The 11,583-nt window shown below is 34.6% G+C and overlaps 1 long non-coding RNA gene across 1 annotated transcript; it reads right to left on the bottom strand.

Annotated features, from left to right (window-relative positions):
* Positions 1-7,063: 7,063 nt before the first annotated feature.
* Positions 7,064-7,539, bottom strand: LOC127703233 (uncharacterized). Its single transcript, XR_007982833.1, has 2 exons — positions 7,243-7,539; positions 7,064-7,095 (listed from the first exon to the last, which is right to left on the bottom strand). It is a non-coding gene; the product is annotated as an uncharacterized LOC127703233 (long non-coding RNA).
* Positions 7,540-11,583: the final 4,044 nt, after the last annotated feature.

Genomic DNA, 11,583 nt, shown 5'->3' with positions numbered 1-11,583 from the left:
CCCATCGATCCATGCCTCTGTCTGTATCATATTTCTGTCACATTTTACTCAGCAATTACAAGTTATAGCTTTTTCAAATTGATATAAGATCAATAAGCTTCATCTGGTTATGAGATATACACCATGGGGAATATTTCAGTACCTTCAATGTTCTACTTCCTGATGACGTAACATATAAAGAACACATCTTTTTGCAGATCAGTGAAAAAGTTTGTCTACATATTGTCTAAAAATCATTAGAGGAACAAATTCCACCACAGAATCTTATGCAATACGATATTTCTCCACTCTCAACAGTTTAATCTACAACATTTGAACAGATCAGCAAGCCTCATATTTTTAAATTGAAAAATTTAAATATAGTATCACACTTGATGTAGGAGAATCTATAAATATTTTAAAATGTCATGTACACATATGAAATTTTTGTACAATTCATAGCTTCTTGATGTTAAAATGAAACCAAGCTTCATCAGGTTGTGCCATACCATGTGACATGTTTTCAGTTTCTTCATTGTTGTACATCCTGTTTCCTGAAATATTGTACATGTATCTTAATGTCAGTATTTATTGCAAAACAGAGTCAGCAATATTGAGTGGGGGTATAATTAGTGAGCAATATCTCGAAGTTTATCTTGTTATCTTTGCCTCACTTTTACAAAAATCTTCTCCTCTGAAACTACTGGGCCAAATTCAACCAAACTTAGCCACAATCATCATTGGGGTATCTAGTTTAAAAAATGTGTCCAATGACCCGGCTCGCCAACCAAGATAGCTGCCATGGCTAAAAATAGAACATAGGGGTAAAATATAGATTTTGGCTTATATATCTGAAACCAAAGCATTTAGAGCAAATCTGACGAGGGTAAAACTGTTAATCAGGTCAAGATCTACATGCCCTTTTGGCTTATATCTCTGTAACTAAAGCATTGCGAGCAAATCTGATGGGGTAAAATTGTTCAGCAGGTTAAGATCTATTTGCCCTGAAATTTTCAGACAAATCAGAAAACCTGTTGTTGGGTTGCTGCCCCTGAATTGGTAATTTTAAGGAAATTTTGCAGTTTTTTTGTTGAGCCTGCGACTTTTGTCGCAGAAAGCTCGACATAGGGATAGTGATCTGGCGGCGGCGTTAGCTAACTTCTTAAAAGCTTTATATTTTAGAAGCTAGAAGACCTGGATGCTTCATATTTTGTATATAGATGCCTTATGTTACGAAGTTTCTGTCTGTCATATGTCCATTGTCCTTGACCTCATTTTCATGGTTCAGTGACTACTTGAAAAAAAAGTCAACTTTTTTGTTATGTTAATTTCTTTCTTATTATGAGTAATAGGATAACTATATTTAGTATGTGCTTACCTTGAAAGGTCCTCATGCCCGTCAGACAATTTTCATTTGACCTCGACCTCATTTCATGGATCAGTGAACAAGGTTAAGTTTTCGTGGTCAAGTCCATATATCAGATACTATAAGCAGTAGGTCTACTATATTTGGTATATGGAATGATAATAAGGTGAACATGTCCAACTGGTAGGTGTCATCTGACCTTGACCTCATTTTCATGGTTCAGTGGTCAAAGTTATGTTTTTGAGTTTTGGTCTTTTTTTCTAATACTATATGCAATAGGTCAACTATAAATGGTGTATGGAAATATTTTATGATGTACATGTCAGTCTCACAGGTTTTATTTGACCTTGACCTCATTTTCACAGTTCATTTCTCAGTGTTAAGTTTTTGTGTTTTGGTCTGTTTTTCTTCAACTATAAGCAATAGATCAACTATATTTGATGTATGGAAGGATTGTAAGATGTACATGTCAGTCTGGCAGGTATCATCTGACCTTGACCTCATTTTCATGGTTCATTGGTCAATGTTAAGTTTTCATGGTTAAGTTTGTTTCTTAGATACTATAAGCAATAGGTCAACTATATTTAATGCCTAAATTGATTGTAAGGTGAACATGTCTGTCTGGCATGGTTCATCTTACCTTGACCTCATTTTCATGGTTCATTGGTCAATGTTAAGTTTTCATGTTTATTAACGACTGTTTCTTAGAAGCAATAAGCAATACGTCAACTATGTTTGGTTTATTGAATTATTGTAAGGTGTACATGTCCTAAGTATGAAATCATTCAAATTATAATGGCATATTGTTATTCTAAACTGTTTCCCAAAATTGATCGCCCTGAAGATCATAAAAACAGTTTATTAAAATAAAGTATGTCAATAAAGGTTTTGATTTTGTAAATATTGCCGGTATTTTTAACGACCATTCTGTTAAAGAACAAATTCCGGGATATTTTGATAATACTGAGCTCCCTCTTATTTGTTATATTTACAAGAAATCTACCCGGAAATTTGTGTTTAATTATAGCCAATTGTGTAAAGATGTTAATATCAGTGAAAATACACCTACTTCATGTAATTGCAGTAATTCCGAATACATTTATGGACCCATTTCCCATGTTATAACAGGAGATCTTAACATCGTTCAAGACCGAGAGTTGAAATCATTCCTCAGTAAAGGACCTAAATATCGTCTCCCGTCAATTATTAATTGGAATGAGTGTCGTAATATCATCCACGACTCACTCCATACTTACTGTTGTATAAAACGGGAAAAAGCTGACAAAAAATCTTTGGACTCTTTTTTTAATTCAGTAATGAACATAGTTGATATACGTATTCAACATTTTAAAGAACATTTTACTCTTAACAATAATCACAATAAACCTATTTCTCGTATCAAACATAAACTAAAAGAACTAGCCAAGGAATTTGTTTTTGTCCCGGCCGATAAAGCTGCTAATAATATTATTATTGTTTGACGTAAATTTTACATTGAGGTTCTGAAAAAAGAAATCACCAATTCACCAACATTCCAACTGACTCCATTTTCAGAAAACGACATCTGTAACAAACATAAACTTTTAGCTACCGCTTTACAAGCAGAACCAAATACAATGAAAGTCCCAACTATGTATTGGCTTCCGAAGCTACACAAAACACCTTACAAATATAGATTTATTTCGTCTTCAAGCCATTGTTCCACTACTAAATTGTCTATTCTTCTTACCAGTACACTTGGTACAATCAAAAACCTGATAATAAATTGTTCAAATAAGGCCTTCGAAAATAGTGGAATTAATTACTTTTGGAGTGTCAAGAACTCGTTGGAAGTACTTGATAAATTACATGCATATATTGGTGATTTTGAATCTGTTCAAAGTTTTGATTTTTCTACCCTATATACCACATTGCCTCACATTCTCATTAAGAAAAAATTCACACACCTAATTAAATGGGCATTTAAAAAGTCAGAATGTGAATATATATGTTCAAACTCTTTTAGGTCATTTTTTAGTAGCAATAAACAAAAAAACTATGTCAATTGGACATGCTTTGATACTATATATGCCCTTGAATTTTTACTAGATAACATTTTTGTTCGCTTTGGAGATTCCGTATATCGTCAGGTTATCGGAATTCCAATGGGGACTAACTGTGCACCACTTATTGCGGACCTTTTTTTGTATTGCTACGAGTTACAATTTATGACAAAAATCAGCAAAGACCCATCGAAACAACATCTGATACACAAATTTAATAATACTTTTAGATATTTGGATGATATTTTGGCTCTCAATAATGACGACTTCGGTATGTATACTAAAGAAATTTATCCTGTTGAACTTACTTTAAATAAAGCTAATACTAACAATGACCACTGCCCTTTCCTCGATCTTGATATCTATATCATTTATGGAAAGCTTAATACTGAAATATATGATAAAAGAGATGATTTTTCATTTCCTATCGTTAATTATCCATTTTTAGATGGTGACGTTCCCTTGTCACCATCTTACGGTGTTTATATATCTCAACTTGTACGATTCGCTCGTGTATGTAACAATGTTTTAGATTTTAACGAGAGAAATTTATGTATTACTGAAAAATTATTACACCAGGGTTTTCGATATCACAAACTAGTCAAAACATTTACTAAATTTTATCATCGGTATAAGGACATCATTCGTAAATATAGCTCAACATGCAGACTTCTTATACGTTCAGGTATTTCACATCCAATTTTTTATGGAAATATTCTTTATAAAGCACAAAAATGTCAGTATTCACCTCTGAAGCTAACAAAACCTTTAAATAGACTTATTAAGAAGGGATATAGTTACGATACTGTTGTCAGGTCATTAAAGATTGCATATTTTGGCGTTAATATTGATTCACTTATAGGGTCTTTGCATCGGCACTAAACACATTTATTTAAAAACCAGTTGTTGGCATGACACGGGTTATGTTCTTCTCATATATGTTATGATGGTATGATACTAAACCCCTAACGGGAAGGATTGTGCCTGATATTCATATGATGAAGACATAATCTTTCAATCAGTTTAATTGAAGTCTGGAGCTGGCATGTCAGTTAACTGCTAGTAGTCTGTTGTTATTTATGTGTTATTGTCATTTTGTTTATTTTCTTTGGTTACATCTTCTGACATCAGACTCGGACTTCTCTTGAACTGAATTTTAATGTGCGTATTGTTATGCGTTTACTTTTCTACATTGGCTAGAGGTATAGGGGGAGGGTTGAGATCTCATAAACATGTTTAACCCCGCCGCATTTTTGCGCCTGTCCCAAGTCAGGAGCCTCTAGCCTTTGTTAGTCTTGTATTATTTTTAATTTTAGTTTCTTGTGTACAATTTGGAGTTTAGTATGGCGTTCATTATCACTGAACTAGTATATATATTTGTTTAGGGGCCAGCTGAAGGACGCCTCCGGGTGCGGGAATTTCTCGCTGCATTGAAGACCTGTTGGTGACCTTCTGCTGTTGTCTGTTCTATGGTCGGGTTGTTGTCTCTTTGACACATTCCCCATTTCCATTCTCAATTTTACATGTATTTCTCGTTTGGTTTATCTGATCTTGACCTCATTTTCTTGGATCATGTTAAGTTTATGTGTTACTTGTAGTAAAGCTTTGTATTTAGGACTATCAACATAAAATCAATGGTTAGTAAAGAAGGCGAGACATTTCAGCATGTGCACTCTTGTGGTTATTATCTTGAATATTATTATAGATAGAGATAAACTGTAAACAGCAAAAATGTTCAGCAAAGTAAGATATACAAATAAGTCAACATGACCAAAATTGTCAATTGACCCCTTAAGGAGTTATTGCCCTTTAAAGTCAATTTTTAACAATTTTTCGTAATTTTTTGTTATCTTTTACAAAAATCTTCTCCTCTGTAACTACTGAGACAAATTTAACCAAACTTGGCCAAAAACATCATTTGGGTATCTAGTTTTAAAAATGTGCCGATGACACCTCCTGCCAACTAACATGGCCGACATGGCTAAAAATAGAACATAGGGGTAAAATGCAGTTTTTGACTTATATCTCTGAAACTAAAGCAAAAGTATAATGGTTGCATTATTTCATGCATCAATTGTAAACAAAAATATCAGGTGAGCGACACAGCTCCTTGGAGCCTCTAGTTATTTTTTCCTGTCCCCAATTAGGAGGCAAAACTCCTACATTTGCTTTGAATTTACCCCATAAGATTAATGTCCTTCAGATTAGATCAAAATCTTGTTCCTTGAATCAAAATTAAATCCAAAATTTTCCACCAAAATGTTAAATATCTGTATATTATAAATATCCATAAACAACATGATAAAAGTTATGTTTATTTTAAAGCTACTTAAAGTTAAAACATCTGAGCACAAAATAAACATGATACAAGTCACTTAAAGCCATAAATTATATTTTTTTAAACAATAAATCTTTAAACAAAATTTATAATAATAATACATGCATCTAATGTTATCAATTTGAATGACATGTTTGTTCAGTGATTAGACAAATAATTTGTAAGAATAAGAAGTTTTGTCTGAAAGAAGGTTGTTATTAAAAATATACTACAAAGAAAAGTAATTTGGAAGGCAGAGGCAGAGTTAGGGGGCCCAGGGTGCCCGGCCCCCTCCCTTTTGTGGGAAAAATTTGGTTATTTAGGAAATCACTGAAGCATGACTAAGGGGGCCCCCTCTTATGGCAGTCAGTGGAACCCCCTTATGAAAATTTCTGGATCCGCCACTGGTAGGAGGAGGTATTCCTACTAACCTCTTGTGCATAGATAGGTACTCACTTTGAATTATATCAGATAATACTAATGCCAAGGTGTTTGTGATTACTTTTAAAAAAGAATACCTGGTATTTGCATCCAAAGTTGTTGTTTTTCATATGAATAATTTAATGACTGACTATAATAACTCAGATGTCTTACTTACCACTTACATTTTTGTCGAGCCTGCGACTTTTGTCGCAGAAAGCTCGACATAGGGATAGTGATCCGGCGGCGGCGGCGTTAGCTAACTTCTTAAAAGCTTTATATTTTAGAAGGTGGAAGACCTGGATGCTTCATACTTTGTATATGGATGCCTCATGTTACAAAGTTTCCGTCAGTCACATGTCCAATGTCCTTGACCTCATTTTCATGGTTCAGTGACTACTTGAAAAAAAAGTTAAGATTTTTTGTAATGTTAAATTCTCTCTTATTATAAGTAATAGGATAACTATATTTGGTATGTGCGTACCTTGCAAGGTCCGCATGCCCGTCAGACAGTTTTCACTTGACCTCGACCTCATTTCATGGATCAGTGAACAAGGTTAAGTTTTGGTGGTCAAGTCCATATCTCAGATACTATAAGCAATAGGTCTTGTATATTCAGTGTATGGAAGGACTGTAAGGTGTACATGTCCAACTGGCAGTTGTCATCTGACCTTGACCTCATTTTCATGGTTCAGTGGTTATAGTTAAGTTTTTGTGTTTTGGTCTGTTTTTCTTATACTGTATGCAATAGGTCTACTATATTTGGTGTATGGAATGATTGTAAGGTGTACATGTCTAGCTGGCAGGTGTCATCTGACCTTGACCTCATTTTCATGGTTCAGTGGTTATAGTTAAGTTTTTGTGTTTTGGTCTGTTTTTCTTATACTGTATGCAATAGGTCTACTATATTTGGTGTATGGAATGATTGTAAGGTGTACATGTCTAGCTGGCAGGTGTCATCTGACCTTGACCTCATTTTCATGGTTCAGTGGTCAAAGTTAAGTTTTTGAGTTTTGGTCTTTTTTTCTAATACTGTATGCAATAGGTCTACTATATTTGGTGTATGGAATGATTGTAAGGTGTACATGTCTAGCTGGCAGGTGTCATCTGACCTTGACCTCATTTTCATGGTTCAGTGGTCAAAGTTAAGTGTTTGAGTTTTGGTCTTTTTTTCTAATACTATATGCAATAGGTCAACTATATTTGTTGTATGGAAGAATTGTTAGCTGTACATGCCTGCCTAGCATGGTTCATCTGACCTTGACCTCATTTTCATGGTTCATTGGTCAATGTTTAGTTTACTTGGTTAATGTTAAGTTTATGTGACAGTTGTAATAAAGCTTTATATTTAGGACTATCAACATAGTATCAATGATTAGTAAAGAAGGCGAGACATTTCAGTGTGTGCACTCTTGTTCTAGCTAGTTAGTGTGTTTGTCCAAAACACTTCTGTAGGCACTGATGAGTTGTCCTTCAAGCATGGTAGAGCCTTTAGAGCTTCACTCTTGCAACACATATTCATCTAACACCATTCAGGGAATTTTCAAGGGGAGCACTTTAACCTTATTTCAATGTTAGAGATTAAAGTTGAAGACCACAATATGACTTGAGATATTACACATTTCCGGCACCATAAAACACCACTTTAGATTTCACCCTTCATCAAACTTTTATCATGGCAAGGGCATGATGATTACTTGAATCAGATAGAGGCTTAGTATCAGAAGTCACAACAATACTGATAAGATAAAGGGTTATAGATACCATAAAGGTCCTGTCTAGCATACGTGTACAATATTTTTTAATTTTATTTGATTTGGAGATGATATACTTGTTTGTAGAACAACTGGTAGCACTAAAGAAAACCAGACATGATTTCACCATGTCACATTTAAATATGCACGTCCCAAGTCATGAGCCTGTTTTTCAGTGGTTGTTGTTGGTTGCTGTCTGTCATATTTGACTTTCGTTTATTATTTTGTCAGGCCATTGTATTTTTGGTTTGAATTGTTTTGCATTTTGTCATGTTTGGGCCTTTAATGAATAGCTGGTTTTATAGAATGGGTTTTGCTAATTGTTGAAGGCCATATGTTGACTTAAAGTTGCTTAACCCTTACTATGCCGTAAAGGGTAAAGCCTATATTTAGGCTTTCTGTACTCCTTTCAAATGCCAACGGTCTTTATTTAGGCTTAGCAACGGTTGCCTATGTCGTCTGTTTTGTAACAATACACATTGCGTCACAGATGGGTAAGGACAATACATTGAGGCTCGACACGGGGTTTCAATGCAGGAAGATTTCTGTTTATTGCAGGGGACAGACTTGCCATTGCTGTCGTCATATGTTTTTAACGTAATGCTAAAATATGACGTCATAACTGTAGACAGCATCGTAAACTGTAGACAACATCGTAAAATAATGGCCGTCTCATGCCGAGAAAAATGTGACAGAAGCAAACAGGACAACTATTCATAACTATTAAAGCAATGTAGAGGAGGGGTTTAAATAATAAAAAAAAGATACAATGTATTCTTACTTTGATTAAATGAAGACTCGTGTGGTTTTCAAAACTATACCCTTATAAAAAGTGAGGTCACGGAGATAATTATCAAGCTGCAGGTTTTGCATTTTTTTTTAAATAATCGGAATAATACAATAAAACAATCAACTACAATTATCTTCAGTTAGATGAAAAGTCTTATAAATGAATTGCATTCCTCATTTAAAATACATATTATTTCATTAAAGATCTAGACCGATTGTTTTCTAGTATTTTACAATCCGAGATGGTGGAAGATACCAGATATCTACTTTTAAATTTTATATCTTCAAATTTAACAGCCTCCAAACCCATTGATACCCGTATTTTTCAATCAAAGAATTTTTAAAATGGATCTCTAAATATTTGGCGAGTTATTATTGACAGGATGAGATAAATCCTGAAAGTCCGCAATCGCAGTCCATCAAACTGTTTTATCATGGTGATTCATGTTAACTGTATGATATATGTTCAATAGAATTATTCTACCACGGTTTAAACTAAATGTTGTACATGTCGTGTATTCGAAATAATTTATTTCAATTTCTGCCGGGTCAATCTTACTTTCAAAATGTTCATACTGTGAATCCGATGACCAACTGTTGAAACTAACGAACTTTTAAGAGTTCACAGATTTGCATAAAATAATCGTTCTTTCTGAATGTACACAAGAGATAAAAATTAGAAGATGTGGTATGACTATCAATTACCCATAAATGCAACAACTCCCCACAAGAAACCAAATGACGTAGAAGTAAGCAACTAAAGGTCACCGTTTGGCCTTCAATAATGAGCATAACCCATACCGTGAAATGACAAATGCAAACAATTACAACGAGAAATCTAACGGCCGGATTTATGCACAAAACAATAGACGACAAAAAAAAATATAACAAACAGCAACAAACGCCAACCACTCAATTGCATGTAGGCTCCTGAATTAGGACAGGCAAATATAGAATGAAAAGGGGTAAAACATGTTTGTGGGTACCAACCCTCCTCTAACCTGTGACAGTGGTGTATTAACATCACACCATAAGAACAAATTATAAAAATCACTTGGTTTAAACCGTAGTTATTATTGGAAATTTGTAACCCTGCAGTTACTGTAGTACAATTTTACATAAAATTCAAATATGGGATTCGGAAAAGTTGAAAAAACTTTTATAATATAAAAAAGAAGATGTGGTATGATTGCCAATGAGACAACTCTTCACAAGAGACCAAATGACACAGAAATTAACAACTATAGGTCACCGTACGGCCTTCAACAATGAGCAAAGCCCATACCGCATATATTAGTCAGCTATAAAAGGCCCCGAAATGACAGGCACATACATACATACAGAATGTGGCGAGGTTAAACATGTTAGCGGGATTTTATAAATCTGTCTCCCGTATCACTTGAAAAGAGGTCGATACCAAGCACAAAAACGACTATCAAAAACACAAAAGGTATAGACATGAGAGTACTCGCACGCCGGTACAGAAAGCTAATTCATTAATAGGTTGAATTGACATACTCAATAAATGTTCGATTTTCAATATTTAAGTTTAAATGATATACTTTTACTAGGTTAAATTTGAAAACATTTCAAATCATAAATATCATAAATGTATCGCTTAAAATTACTACGGAACCCCCCAAAAATACGTAGGACTCGCATTTCATCTGCTGCGCTTCGGATCAAAATCTTAAAAAACCCCAAATACTTGATGTTCTGTGCACACCTCATGCATCTGTGCCCCTCTCCGTGACGTTCCTTCATTGTGGACGTCATATGCGGTACAGTTGTTTTTTGTATACCCAAAATATGCCGTGGCAAAGTATTGAATCAGTGTGGCAGTGAAAGGGTTAAATCAATGTCGTTTTGGAATTTGATGGACAGTCTCTCATTGGCATTCTGGTATACATCTTTTTAAATGCCGCCTTTTGCCAACAATATACAGTAAAACATTTAATAAATTAAAAGGGTTTGGAATACAGTAAAACAAAAAAATGAGAGGTATTAAACAGGGATATAAACTTTTATCCCCGGCTTAGTATATTTCTAGGAGTTTGATTGGTTAACGCACGTCGTTACAAAACCCATAGCCCCTGGGTGTTGCTAACCCATATCCCCGGACGTTGCTACCCATTACATCGGGGAATTTCACGCGCGTTTTCCTTAGTTCCATGGTTGTTCCTTATGAAATATCGAATTCTGTAGATTTTCCATGATGTCTGTACAATTAAATACTTAACCCACTAACGATTTTATCTTATTATATCGATTATTTGCACTCATTTTAGTAAATGCATCACTATGCAGCCACATTGTCAATGAATGTACTACTGACCTAGCTATGCAAATGACCCACACGTTGACGTCACACCGTTTATGATGTAACTCTCACAACATTGCGCGCCAAATTCGACCCATTTCAGTTTCTCTGTCTCTAGTTTAAAAACGTCTTATATTTGTCTGCATGTAGGGTTCTACCAAAGGTAGTACCCTACACCCCGTTAAAAATATGTCAAATTCCCAAATTTCAATAAAAGATATTTAAAAAATGAAAAAAACGTTGCTTTCACGATAAACTTTGTGGTCGAATTTCTCTAAAATCGCCAGATTTAGACTAAGACCGGGGATACATTCGTTATCTACGTTCATATCCGTAGATATGGATATTTTAACACCCTTCAGCTACGTTCATATCCGTAGATATGGATATTTTAACACCCTTCAGTACCCTATACACCCTTCGACTGCGCCTCAGGGTGTACTTGGATACTTCAGGGTGTTAAAATATCCATATCTACGGATATGAACGTAGATAACTTATAATGTCATTTATAATAATGCTGATAGTCATATAAGTCAATTAGTAGTCATATCTGACACAATTTTAACATATCCACCCAAAAAGATAATTGTGGC

Source organism: Mytilus californianus, unplaced genomic scaffold (genome assembly GCF_021869535.1).
Source record: "Mytilus californianus isolate M0D057914Y unplaced genomic scaffold, xbMytCali1.0.p SCAF_5, whole genome shotgun sequence".
Classification (NCBI taxonomy): Eukaryota; Metazoa; Mollusca; class Bivalvia; order Mytilida; family Mytilidae; genus Mytilus; species Mytilus californianus.
This window is presented reverse-complemented; position numbering and strand designations above follow the sequence as displayed.